This window comes from Hemiscyllium ocellatum, chromosome 9 (genome assembly GCF_020745735.1).
Source record: "Hemiscyllium ocellatum isolate sHemOce1 chromosome 9, sHemOce1.pat.X.cur, whole genome shotgun sequence".
NCBI lineage: Eukaryota > Metazoa > Chordata > Chondrichthyes > Orectolobiformes > Hemiscylliidae > Hemiscyllium > Hemiscyllium ocellatum.
Window position 1 is genome coordinate 60,522,686 of NC_083409.1, and position 14,589 is coordinate 60,537,274.

Sequence of the window (14,589 nt, forward strand, 5' to 3'; positions counted from 1 at the left end):
AGTTAAACTATGTTTAAGCATGTAGGTAGTAAGAAAAATGTAATATTTTAAATTATTGGATGAAAATTGTGTCATGAATATTCATTCATTTTAAAGAAAGGTATATGTTTGATTAGAGAGTATTGTCAAGAATACTTAGATTGTGTTTATGGAACCTGAAGGGCTGCATTGCAGGGAAGTAGGGGCTAACAGATCCCTCAATGCCTTTCATGTTGATAGAGATTCTTGTTTCCATGCCAACATACTGTAAGTGGAGAAGCATACAGTGCTGCAGTTTAATCTTTATAAGAGGAAACTGTCATTAGCAAGTATCTTTACGTTCATTATTTGTAAGAAAGTGCTTATTAATTGGTAAGTATGTTGCTTCCTCCTATTCCTCTCTCCACTTTGAATTTTATCCCCATTTCTTCAGTCCTGACTCATGTTGGAAAATGGTTCTTGGGTGCTATCCTCTGTTAGTTTACCAAACAACCAATCTTCATAAGTGATCTGGGCAGAGAGTGTCTGTAGTCTATTTAATTTTGGGGAAAAATTCAGCATGGAAGCAGATCCTGACTTCAAGTGCTTTCCAAGTATAAAGACAGGATGCGTTACTGGACTTCTATCCCATTCATAAGTCACTGTAGCCAGTTGAGAATCAATTTTAAAAAAAATTTGGAATGTGGTTATCCTTGGGGGATCTTGCTTTTGAAGGTAGGGCCAGGCTGAATTGATTAGATTCCAATTAGACTGGATGATTAGATTCCCTATAGCATGGAAACAGGCCCTTGCCAACTCTCCCAGACCCATTTCCCTACCCTATATTTATCCCTGACTAATGCATCTAACACTATGGGCAATTTAGCATGACCAATTCACCTGACCTGCACATCTTTGGATTATGGGAGGAAACCAGAGCACCCAGAGGAATCCCACGCAGACACAAGGAGAATGTGCAAACTCCACATAGACTTTCATCTGAGGCTGGAATCAAACCCGGGTCCCTGGCACTGTGAGGCAGCAGTGCTAACGACTGAGCCACTGTGCTGTCCCATATTTTTCACTTGTGTCAGCTCCAATAGTGAAAATTGTTCTTTTAATGTTGCTGGAAGATGAATTCCAGCATTTTGAGGAAGTGACAATTAAGAAATTGTGATATATGTTCAACTACTGATGGTTTGCAATTTAAAGGGCAGTTGACCTGGAGGTGAGATGAGTGCCTTAAGTGCATCTATTCTAATGTCCACAAGTCCATGTCTCATCACAGTTCAATATCTCTAAAGAGTAAGACATCTGGTCCTCCTCAAAGTCTCTCGAACAATGTCTAACAATCAATGTAAGCTTTTAATCGTTGCTGCCATTGCAATAAATTATATCTTATTAACTCCAAGAAACTCTTCTAGTTAGAACAGAAAATGTTTTTTTTTCTCTCTGCCATACTAGACCAAGCAGGTTCTGGAGGTTTCTTTACTTTGAGGTATTGACAGCAACCTTCATTTTGAGCAGCAGCATGTACAATACCATACGTAGTGAACCAATGATAATAATTTTGGATGGGAAAACACATTTGTTATTTTCCCTATGGCAAAGAGAGCACAATGCAAGAGAATGTAAACCTTACACCAGGTCACAAGCTTGTTTTAAATGCAGGATTGCATTGGTGGTGCATGTGTAACTATTAATAATGTTCATAATAACACTTAATAACACTGCTATAGCGTAAATCAAAAGGAAAGTTTTTCAATCTGACAAAATAGAACTGGTGAGAACACAAATAGAATAATGCCAATGGCTGCAAGTCATAACCATAGCAATCATGGTCCTTTCATCGTGCAAGCATTGTTTTAAGAAGGAAGCAAACTGGATGAATGCTCTGGGAATATTGAAAATCTCACAACTCCAGTGTCCCAGATCAAAAGGTGAAAGATGTATAGTGAGGCACATACTTCTTTGCTGAAATCTAGTCGATCAAATTTCATCCAAATGTGATTTGTCATCATAGTGTTTGTATTTGCTCATGACAGGGTTTGTGACGTTATTCAAAGATAACTGAATTGAAAGGGGCAGGTTAATGTAACATTACTTTGGCACCACTGTACTGTCTATTCACGTCATAGATACTTTCTAATTAACATGTTCAGAAAAGTTATTATACATCTCTGGAACAGGTGTGACTTGAATCCTGGTTCAGAGGTAGGGACTCCACTGCTGCACCACATGATCCCTTCCATTTATTTTGTGCCCCTATGACCTATGACCTCCAAATACAAATGGAGAGGCTGTTAAGGCATCCCCCATCCTTATCTGGGTTTTTCCCTTAGCCCTCTGAGAAAAACGGCTAATCATTTTTAAAGCAAATATTTTTTGAGCATTCAGGCCACTTTCAAGGTTAAGATCTCACTTGTGTGTTTTCAGCTCATTTGGCCATTGAGCTTTCATCGATCTACTTGTTCTAAGTGAATTCAAAGAGAGGAAAGAACTGACATAAGGAATTATTTGGCTCTTTTGCTAAACTGACACGTGCTTCGTAAAAGGGAAAATAAGAATTATGTCTCTGAGCAGGTAACTAGGAACCTTGGAGATGTAGTGGGAATCTGAGGGCAAAATTAATTTTTTTGTTTAGGTCCTGTTTATCTCCTACTGGTGTTATACTGAAAGATTTCCAAATCTTGGGAATTTCAAGATTAAAATTATAAATCAACATGGTCTTTTATTTTAACCAGGTTTTGTCAACCAAATCAAGTAGCATATTGTGGTACAGCCCCATGAAGATCAGGAAACTTAGTTGTATTTGCATAATTTTTCTATTTTGTGGGGAGAAACTTTCAGCCAGGTAACCAGAGAAGTAAGTTAGCCCTAGACAGGGAAAGAAGAGGAGAAGTGATGATGATGATGATGATTATGATGGAAACATCAGCAATGTGCATCCAGAAAATTGATAGACTGTTTGAAAAAATGTTTCATATAAAAGCTGCAAGTGAACATGTGAAAGGCAACAGGAGAAATTTTGGTCGCAGTGCTCCATTATGAGAAACTTGTGGCTCATCAAGTGGCATATTAGCTCATTTAGCTGGTTAATGAATTCTCCTGGCAACCACAGTCATTATTTTAGCCTCAGCGCTGACTTGTTGCATTTGATCCCTACCTGCCTCTTCTTCACACCTCAGATTGGAATGATTGGTTCATTATTTCTCTGATTTGCAAACAATTGCAAATTATTTAAGTGATCGCCCAACGTGAGAAATTAAACCCTTACCTGCCCTCTTCCTGACTTACCATGTGCCTTTTATGATGATAAACTAATGAGTATGAGGATTCTTGATGCCACTAAAAAATGTGAACTTTGCAATTGAAGCTGCAAGTGAAAATTCTATCTGGCACATAAATGGGAAAAGATGTTTATGTGAAAAATAAGTGTAGTGAATTTTATTTGGTTACGAGAGGATGTGACTATAAGGCAGTATTTATATAGCAACAACATGTGTAATCAGCACGGAGATCAGAGAAAACACCTGTGATTTGGACAGGGATATTGAATTCATAGGAATTTAAATACAATTAATTTTGTTTTCCTGCCCTCCCAGTGCCAGCTTGCCCTCCCACATCATAGTTTCTTCCTGCTTGTTTTCCAGTTGCTAGGATACTGACATAGAAACTACTATGAAACATTTGTGAGTTTATAGCATTTTTTCTGTTTGTCTATTGCTTTGACTTTCCTGTGCATATCTTCAAATAAGAGAAGGTAATTGGGGAAATTTCTGCATGTAAAGGGCAGATATTCCAGTCAGATTTCTGTACACAACAGGCATGTTTCATCTCAAAGGCTAAGCTTGCTAATCAGAGTATGGAGGAGAATTGAAATGAGAATAGTCACGCTTTTAAGAAGCTAAAATAAAAGCTGCCAATGTAGGAAATTGATGAACGAAAGTACAGGTTAGATATGGTGAAACTATTAATAGGCAAACCTTTGTTTTTCATAGTACTTTGTTGTTGGTTCTGTTGTCTTTGGTCTTGTGTTCTTAGAATCATACCATACAGAAGCAGCCCTTCAGCCAATCAAGTCTGAACTGACAAAGCTACTCTAAATCTATGCTAGTTCCCACTTTGTAGCACTTGGCCCATAATTTCGAACATTATACCATTTCAAGTGCTCATCTAAGTGTTTTTTGAAGGTCGTGAAGTTTCCTGCCTCACCTAACCTTCAAGGCAGTGCCTTCCAGATTCTCACGAAACTCTGGGTGAAAAAAAATGTTTGAATCCCCTCTAAATCTCCTGCCTCTTACCTTAAAATTATGCACACTTGTTATTGACTCTTCACTTCAGGGGAATAGCTGCTTCCTATCCATTCTGTCATGCCCCTCACAATCTTTATACATCTATTCAGGTCTCTTTTCAGCCTTCTCTGCTCCAAACAAAACAACACAAGTTTATCCAGCCTTCCTTCATAGCTAAACTGCACTATCCCAAGCAAACTGCTGGTGAATTTCCTCTGCACCCACTCCAGTGCAATCACATCTTCCCTACTGCAGTGAACAGAGCTGCATACGCTACTGCAGCTATGACCTAACTAAAAGTTTGGATTGCTCTCTGCTCTTATATCTATGCTTGGACTCATAAAGGCAAGTGTTGAGAGTGTGGTGCTGATGAAGGGCTCTTGCCTGAAACATCGATTCTCCTCCTCCTCAGATGTTGGCTGACCTGGTGTATTTTTCCAGCACCACAATCTCAACTCTGATTTCCAGCATCTGCAGTCCTCACTTTTTCCTAGTTAATAAAGGCAAGTATCCAGTATGCCTTCTCAACTACCCTATTAACTTGCAACTTGCCTGATAACCTTCAGGGATCTTTGGATAAGCACCCCAAGATACCTCTGATCCTCTGAGCTTCTGGTGTCCTCCTTTCATCAAGTACTCCCTTGTCTTGTTCCTTCTTCCAAAACAACACCTCACACTTACGAGGGCTAAATTCCATCTGCCATGGATCTGCCTTAATGACCAATCTGTCTATATCTTCCCAAAGATCTTCCTTCTCACTGTCAATCTCCTGGCCAATTTTTGTGCAACTTGCAACCTTACCTATCACTCCCCCTACATTTTCTTCTGTATTGTTTATATATGTCATGAATAACAGAAACCAGCACTGATCCCTGTGTTATATCACTGGACACTGGGCTCCAGTCGCAAAAACAGCCTTCTACAACCACTGTCTGCCTCCTTCCACAAAACCAATTTTGGATCCAACTTACCAAGTTACTCTGGATCCTATGTTCTTTTATCTCCTTTATCAGTTTCTCATGTGGGACCTTGTTTAACCCCCTATTCGTTTAGCACCCTACCATTATCCTCTGACTCTGTGTACAGATCGTCCCCTTGGTCCCTAATAGGCCCTACTTTTTACCTGGTTGTCTTCTTCATCTTTAATACTTAAAGAAGATCTTGGGTTCTCCCCAGATTTATGCCCAAATCTTTGTTTTCTTAATTGCTTACTTAAGTTCTCCATTCATTTTCTATACTCCACTACGGCCTCCCTTTTTACCTATTAAATGTCTCTCTTTTCTTTCTTATCAGTCTTGAATATTCCTAGACATCCAGAGTTCTCTGGATTTGTTGTTCCTACATTTCACCCGAAAGGGTACATGTTGGGCCTGTGCCTTCTCACCAATTTCATTTTGAATATCACCCCATTATTTTGCTGTAGACTTACAGAGAAGAAGATTAGGAATTCCTACTTGGGTGAAAAATGTAGATTCTATTTTTATGACTATGTGCAAATTAGATAATTTAGTTCTGAAGTTTTATTTCGTCAAGATTTGAATTTCCACATAAGTATGCAGTTTAGGAGCAGAGTTGGCCACTATGCCCCAGAGCTTGTTCCATCAGTCAATAAAATCATGGCTTATCAGATTATTGGGTAGGTGAGAATGTGGAGTAATCTTTCACCCCATTGCTGATCAAGAATATATCTACTTCTGCCTTAAAAATATTCAAAGACTCTGCTCCTATTGACTTTCATGGAAGATTGTTCCAAAAAGTCTGCATTCACTGAGAAGAAAAAAAAAATCTCATGCCTGTTTCAAGAAGGTAATCTTTTGATTATGAACACTGACCTTTTTTTTCTAGATTCTCCTACAAGAGAATACATCCAACCCTATAAGATCCCTCAGGATCTTTGATGTTTTTGTAAAGTTGTCACTTACCCTTCCAGCCTCCATTGGATACAAGTCTATCCTTATTGTTTCCGTTGCTCCCGATGCGGTCTCCTCTACATTGGGGAGACTGGACGCCTCCTAGCAGAGCGCTTTAGGGAACATCTCTGGGACACCCGCACCAATCAATCACACCGCCCTGTGGCCCAACATTTCAACTTCCCCTCCCACTCTGCCAAGGACATGGAGGTCCTAGGCCTCCTTCACCGCTGCTCCCTCACCACCAGACCCTGAAGGAAGAACACCTCATCTTCCGCCTCGGAACACTTCAACCCCAGGGCATCAATGTGGACTTCAACAGTTTCCTCATTTCCCCTTCCCCCACCTCACCCCAATTCCAAACTTCCAGCTCAGCACTGTCCCCATGACTTGTCCTACCTGCCTATCTTCTTTTCCACCTATCCACTCCCCCCTCCCCCCCGACCTATCACTTTCATCCCCTCCCCCACTCACCTATTGTACTCTATGCTACTTTCTCCCCACCCCACCTTCCTCTCACTTATCTCTCCACCCTTCAGGCTGTCTGCCTGTAGTCCTGATGAAGGGCTTTTGCCCAAAATGTCGATTTTACTGCTCCTCGGATGCTGCCTGAACTGCTGTGCTTTTCCAGCACCACTCTAATATAGACTCTGGTTTCCAGCATCTGCAGTCATTGTTTTTATCTACAAGTCTATCCTGTCCAACCCTGTACAAATTCTCTGAATAGCTTACAGCACACTTACATTCTTCTCTAAGGAGATCAATAAAATTCTCCAGAAGTGGTCTTACAAATGCCTCCTGTGGCTGAAGGATTATCTCTGTACTTTTCTGTTCAATTCTGTTCATAATAAACAAAAACATTCTATTTGCATTCCTAATTGCTCTGGGTGCTCATTCTAAACGTTCGTGAATCATATGCCAGGATACTTGTATCTCTCTGCATCTCAGAGCTCTGTAAAATCTCACTTTTTAAAAAATAATATGCTTTATTTTTATTCTTTCTGTCAGAATGGACAATTTTACATTTTCTTACATTATACTCAATTTACCAAATCATGGGTTTCCTCCGGGTGCTCCGGTTTCCTCCCACAGTCCAAAGATGTGCAGGTTAGGTGAATTGGCCATGCTAAATTGCCCGTAGTGTTAGGTAAGGGGTAAATGTAGGGGAATGGGTGGGTTGCGCTTCGGCGGGTTGATGTGGACTTGTTGGGCTGAAGGGCCTGTTTCCACACTGTAAGTAATCTAATCTAATCTAATCTAATAGCTACGCACTTAATCAGTCTATATCACTTAGTGACTTCCTATGTCTCCTTCACAATTTACTTTCTTAATTAGCTTTGTGTCATCAAGTTTAGCAACTATACCTTCAGTCGGTCATTAAAGTTATTATTTAAACGATAAGAAGTTGAAACTCCGGCACTGATTCCTGTGGCATATCGCTCGTTACATCTTACCAACCAGTACATTATCCATTTATAACTACTGTTTTCTGTAAACTAGCCAATCTTGCTTTTCCAGCAACACATTTTCAGCTCTGATCGCCAGCATCTGCAGTCCTCACTTTCTCCTCAATCTTCAATCTATGCCAATATATGCCTCCTACACAATGAGCTTTCTTTCTCACAATAATCTTTGCATCTTGTCAAATGTCTTTTCTGAAAATGTGAATACACCAGGTCCACTAGTTCCTTTTATCCTTAGTAAGTGTAATTACTTCAAAGATCTTCAGTGAATTTGTTAAACATAATTTCCCTTTGATTTAAAAATAATTGATTGTCTTATTGTCTTGACATTTTTCTATATGTCCTGCTATAAGTTTTAACATAAATAGTTTCTAATATCTTCTGGCTCCTACAACTATAACCTATAGCTCCCTACTATCTGTCTCTTTTCCTTTATGAATAGTGGAGTTGCATTTGCTATTTTCCAAACTAATCGAACCTTCTTTGAATAAAGGGAATTTTGTAAAACCACTGCATCAACTATCTTGCTGGCCATTTTTTTAAGACCCTAGGATGAAATCCATCAGGACCCAAAGGCCTGTCAAACCTGTAATAATGATGAGTAAAGTGGATTTACAAGCTGATAATATAATCAAGGCAAAGGGAAATTGAATATAGGAAGGTAGTTTCAGGATTTAAGGACTGATAATTACAGATTTGAATTGGAGATAGACAGTACCCGGGGAGATATTAAACAGAACACATTATTTAGGATGGAATCAGAAACTGGGTAATTAACAGTTGAATTGGAGTTGAAACAAGGCAGTATAAAGGTGAATTTAGGGACCAGGTGAGCTTATTCAGAGGAGAGACAAGAGTAAAACTAGAGTAAAAAAACAGGTTTAAAGTTAGCGGTAAATGATTTTTGGGATGTTTTTCTGGACATTGGGAAATGGGCAGCAGGAGAAACAGGGAATAAGATTTTAAACCAATAGTTGGAATTAGGCCAGTTGCTGATGGATGGCTAAATTAATTGTGTGGAAGAAATACATAAAACTGTGCCCCTTGTACTTGAGAGAGTGGTGAAAGGAGCCACACCACAAGGTGCAACAGTGGGCAAAAAAACGAGCTTGATTGGGGAAAAAGGCGTTAAACATGGAGGAATGAGAATAGTTGAGTATAAGTACAGTAAAGGTGGATCATGGTGAAATACAGAATCTAATTCAAGGCAGATGAGAGACTTGCAGAAGATTTTTTTTCCATTGAAATTAAGAAAGTACAAATTGGGCATTTTCTGTAATGGCTATTTGACTTGTAAAATATGTTAGTAAGATGAATTTGATCTTCACTATATCTTAAGTATTTAATAATTTGGGATGATCTATTTGTACGTAACAATTTGACATTTAATAATGTTGCAAGGGTTCAATTAACATTAATATTTTGTCCATTATACCCAAATTTTTCCTATGTCTTCTTGATCCTAGTACAGTATTTTAAAAATCTCCTGGTCAGTTTCAGATCATGTAAATGGAGATGTCTACAACCAGATTGTTTCAGAATAAAAAGCACTTTTTGAGGAGTAAAAGAGAAAATAATCAAGCAATATTTTCAGAATTTGACATATACTTGGACAGAATTGCAAACTGTTCACTGGTTACATGGCGCACTAACAATTTTGTTGATCAGGGAAACTACTAACTCCAACCCCAAAATGGTCAAAATTTCTTAGATAATAAACTGTACATCGTATTAATTATTAAAATGATGTATAAATTTATGTTAGTTTTTAAAAAAACACAAATCCCATTGTGTAGTGTACTGCTTATGTAAATGTAAATGGAGTCAGATAGCTTTTCTCCTTATGTCTCCAGAAAAGAAGCTGAATTTAAGGAAAAATGGGAATATGTTACCGAAGCACTTGTAATGTTTATTAATAAGAATTTGCATCATGTATTCTTTCATTTGATTTCTACTTTGCCCTTCTTGCTTTGCTAACATGTCACTGGACTAGTAATCCAGAGGTCAAGTGCTCTGGGAACACAAATTTATGGAGTAAAGGTTAACAATCTGTGAAAAGGGAGAACTTGGGGTGACATAGAATAAACAGTTAATTATATCTCTAAGAATAGCTACTGAGCATGTATGCAAGGAACTGTGCCACAATGACCTCAGATCACAAGAAACTGAGACTTAAGTCTGTAGGGTTCCAGAGTTGTTCGCTTTTGCAATCTCTTATCAACCTTTGCTGAGTGAACTATCTTCTATCAAAAATCCAGACTTGAACAAATATGGTAGCAATTCATAGCCAGACTGACAGAATTGATGGCAAGCAGCAAGGGAATGTCTGAGGAGAAGCCCAGCAGTGGTATAATGCTATGGTTGAAGGATGGGTGTATTTCAGTAATTCAATTGCAGAAGAGAAAATAAAACTTTCAAAGAAGTCCATTGGCAAAATGGTAGAATGGGTAAAGGAGTTTAAGCTCAACGTAGGCGCTGGAGTACAAAAAGGGTACAACCATGCACAGTGCTGATGAAATATAGCAAAAGCCTATAGCTAGGAATGCAGCAAACTGAAAAAAATCAGTTAGCTGCAATGAATAATAAATAAAATGACTAATGCAACATCTGCCAGCAGAACTCATGGAAAGGAAAAAAGGCAGATAGCTGTATGAAGGTAGCCATCAGCTGGAGCTTTGACCAGTCAGTATTATAGAGGATCATGAGTGCTAAGAGTGATCATGTCAGAGGTGGATCACCAGCACAAAGTTTAAAAATAGACTAAAGATTCTACAAGTATCAAAAGATTAGAGGAAGCTGAGAAGAAGGATGAATAGTTCTTGGAAATATAACAGGACCGCTTCAGGATTTCACCTCCCTTGATCATGTCACAAAACAAATTCTGGTATACAGATAGCATGGTAAATGGGAAGAAAGAATGGCTATGGGACATAATATGTTGATTCTTTCAGATTATCCGTCATGGTTGTGTCCAAACATTCTCCAACCATCTTCCATTCAGCTTTGGGGTACAGAAAGTATTGAAATCAGAGTGAAGGGGAATTGCAAACTACTCTTTACTATAAAATGAGAGAGATCACTGGTACTTTATGTATCATTCCTAATCACTACTCTTACTTGTTGATTAGAGGTACTTTGAAGCTTTAAGTCTACTTTAATCACCAGCTGCATTGGAAATTGAATTTGACTCATCACCTGTGTGCCAGAGTTCATGAAAGAATCACCATCGATAGGATCACAGGTAGATTTGGCAGATCTTTTCCTCCTCTCTGAAGAAAGTTTAGAAGAAGGGGGCCTCGGATTTATCCTGAATGATGGTGACCAGCTACAAGATGATGATCGAGACCTTCATTTGATTGTTCGGGAAATTTATCAATCTGTTTAATGAACAGGTCCTGGATCCTTGACTACAGTGCCAATGATGATTAAATTCCTGCTGGTTTGTTTTGAGGAGTAATTTTCTTTCGTTGAACAGTTGCAGGAGAGCTGAATTTGTCAACTTATTGCAGTATGCCCACTGCTGACATACAGCAATTGCCAGCAGCCAATGAAAAGCAATTCAGGAAGAATGGAATGCTAAGGTCCAACTTGGATCAAACCAACATTGAAAAATGTCAGCTGAACTCTGCAATTGAGAGCCATCAGTAAACCAATGAAGTATACAAATTTTCTTTCAGTAAAGAAGCAAAGGCTCAAACGACAGAGCTTCTAAAGCTGAGAAATACCTTTTAAAAAGTTAAAAGTCAATCATTAAATGAAGATTGAATATTTTAAAGTTTAAGCAACAGTTGGAGAAGTCTTACTACTTCAGAGAAACTGCTAAAATAAAAGCTTAGGTATTAACAGTCACAGATAAACTATGTGAAGAAGTATCCACACTAGCTATACTTATTATTCCCAATGTGGTTCTTGTCGAGTAAATGTCTGATGCTGAGGTTAAACTTTCAAGCATGTCTGCAGATCAGAATGCTATCAAGCAGCTTCCAATAGATTCTCCATCCTTTTGCAGATGATCTTGAAACCTCAAGTTCATACTATTGTTGATTCTGAACTCGTGAGACTATGTGGGTTGTAGAGCTCATGTGACCTCAATCTGAAACATATATTGAAGTGATATCATGACACATAAATAGGAGTTGTAGGGAAGTTCTTATTTCTCATTTCCAAAGTAGTATTATGAATACTCTTGTTTTTCTTTTCATTTATCAAATATACCTCTGGATCATGGGGCAACACAGAAGGAATGAAATTAGACTATTTTAGTTAATTGCCTTCCCAAGCCATTGTCATTTTGAATCCTGAAGTGTTCTCTCTTTGATCAATTTTTCCCTTGATTGGTCTTCACTGCCATTGCATTCAGGTCATTTTAAATGCCACAACCTAAGAATCAGTTGTTTTCAGCTGCCATGCTGCTTCACCAATGTGTTCACTGTTCAAGAAAACAATAAGGAAGCACATACCTCCTACATGTCCTTTAAGAGAGCCAAGTTGAAGATTAATCCTTCAGGCAGAAAGCTTTCAATGTGAGTGGAAGTAGGAGTTAGATAGAAATACTACAAGTAGGTCATGAGGTTAACAGTTTGTGTAAAGGGTGAACTCAAAGAGATGTGGAGTACCTTTACTCTAAGAAAAGCTACTGAACGTGAATGTAAAGAGTCACGTCATCATGATATCAAATCACAGGTGTCTGAAGCTCAAGTTCCTAGGGCTCTTGTATATAGTTATATTATGTAAAGGTTGGTATTATTCATTGACATGAGGATGGATCAGATCACACTGTGGGGCTCAAATCCCACCCTGGTAGTTGGCAGTGTTTAAATTCAGTGAATAAATCTGCAAGTAAAATCTACTCCTAGGAATATTTGTGCATGAAACCATCATCAATTTTTATGAAACACTTCTGGTTCACCAGTTTATTTTAGGAACTTCAATTGATATGGTCTACATGTGATGCCAGACTGACAGTAATATAGTTTAATCTTAAATGCCCTCTGAAATGACATAGCAAGCCATTCAATTGTACAAAACTGTGTCAAGTCAAGTAGGATTAAATCTGGACAAAACTACTCCCTGGGCACACCTACACCACATTGACTGCAACAGTTCAAGAAAGGCTTGAGCCATTATCTTCTGAAGGCCATTTATAGATAGAAAATAAAGGTAGGCCTAGTGAGCAAAGCTCACATCCCATGAAAGAATGGGAAAATATCTCCCTTGTTATGATCAGAGGACTGTAATTTGTGGCCTTAGTGCATCTGTACTACTTGAGGTGGGTAAGAAATAAAATATGTTCACCCAACTGATCTGAATGATTTTAGCAGTGCACATTCAACAGCTTTTCAATGCTACACATGGACTTCATACATGACAATAGACCCCAATAACATTATTGTTCACTACAGATGGCCTGCTCTTTCTTAAAGTCAATCTGCCGCCTGAATAGAAATTGATCAGCAAGATTGCTGCAATGGAATCCTTGCCACCTGTCAGCTCGTCTCCAAGGCACACACCTCTTTACATGGGAGTGATATTACCATTCCTATATGGTCACTGGGTCAAAATCCTGGAACTCTATTCCTGGTGGATGTCCTTACATCCTAAGGACTGCACCTATTCAAGAAGACAATTCATCACTTTTTTTTTGTGGTGAGAGATAGGCAATGAATATTGGCCATGCCAGCGATGCCCACATTCCTTGAACAGACCTGTAAAAAAAGTTTAAAAATTGAACACCAGGGCCAACAGAAATTCATAGTGATGGATGCCATTCTGGAAGCATTAATGGACAGAGCTGGAATAAACAAGTGGTCTGGCAAAGAGGCCAAAAGACCCTCAAGAAAAGGGATGAGGGTAACAAGCCAGATAGGGCTCATCCCTGAAATTAAACAATCCCTGAAAGATATCAAGCACTATAACAACATCTGATGGTCAATGTTAGCGAATGCATCTTCATGTCATGTTATCCATCCACAACACCATCAACCTCACGTGCTACTCATTCGGCAACACAACACCCCCATCACTCAGCTAATTCCACTCCCTGGCACTCAGGACTCACACCCAACATACAGATACTCCAGGTCAGCCTCACATGCATACCAATAAAAGCAATCTTAGAAAGATATTTTGGTATCTTTTTGCATTCATATGGCTATTCATCTGACATTCTTTTGTGCATGTACATGTTTTAACAACACAACTAATGACATTCCCTTCCCTGACAAAGTAAGGCCGTGAACATAGCTAATAGAGTTCAAAAACGTCTGCATCTCCTGACCCCTTTGAATAGAAGGTGTTCTGCACCAAATGCCAATGAAGTTTAAATCTGTAGCTTGTTCCTGCCTTGTGCCGCTTACGCATCTATTACCTAGCATGTTGAGGAAAGCTGATATTTCCAGCGGGGTAATCTGTATTTCCTTGGTACCAACCTCCAATTGATTTTATTTTAGAATAAGTATTCTCCAAAATGAAATCTTGTATATGTAAAGCAAACATTTGTATGCATTATTCCTTTCAGGGCTTCTTTTTCTCTTGCAGTTATCTATAGTCTTTATGCTGTTAAAGGTTTAAATGTAGGAACCCAATATCTATTTAATCTATTGTCATCTTATCTGTGCAAGCATGGCCTTTTAAAGAAAATGAAAGCAATTAATGTAGGCGAGCAATCTAAGACCCGTTGTTTCTTTTCTCTTATAATGAAGTAAAAAAGGATTACTGTTTTTCTCTTCCACCTCCTCAGTTGGTCGCAACAAAGATTTACATTATTTTTACATAAGACAGTATCTCTTTCCAATTAAAAATTTATTTAACTTTTTTTCTGTGGAGAATAAGGAGGCAATTAACAAGAAGTAAAAAAAATGTAAATATATTGCCTGTTGAATCAGAAAAATAACAATAAATGCAGTGATTTAGAGGCACACATGCAGACAGACAGGTAGAAAGTTAAATAAGAATAATGCCCAA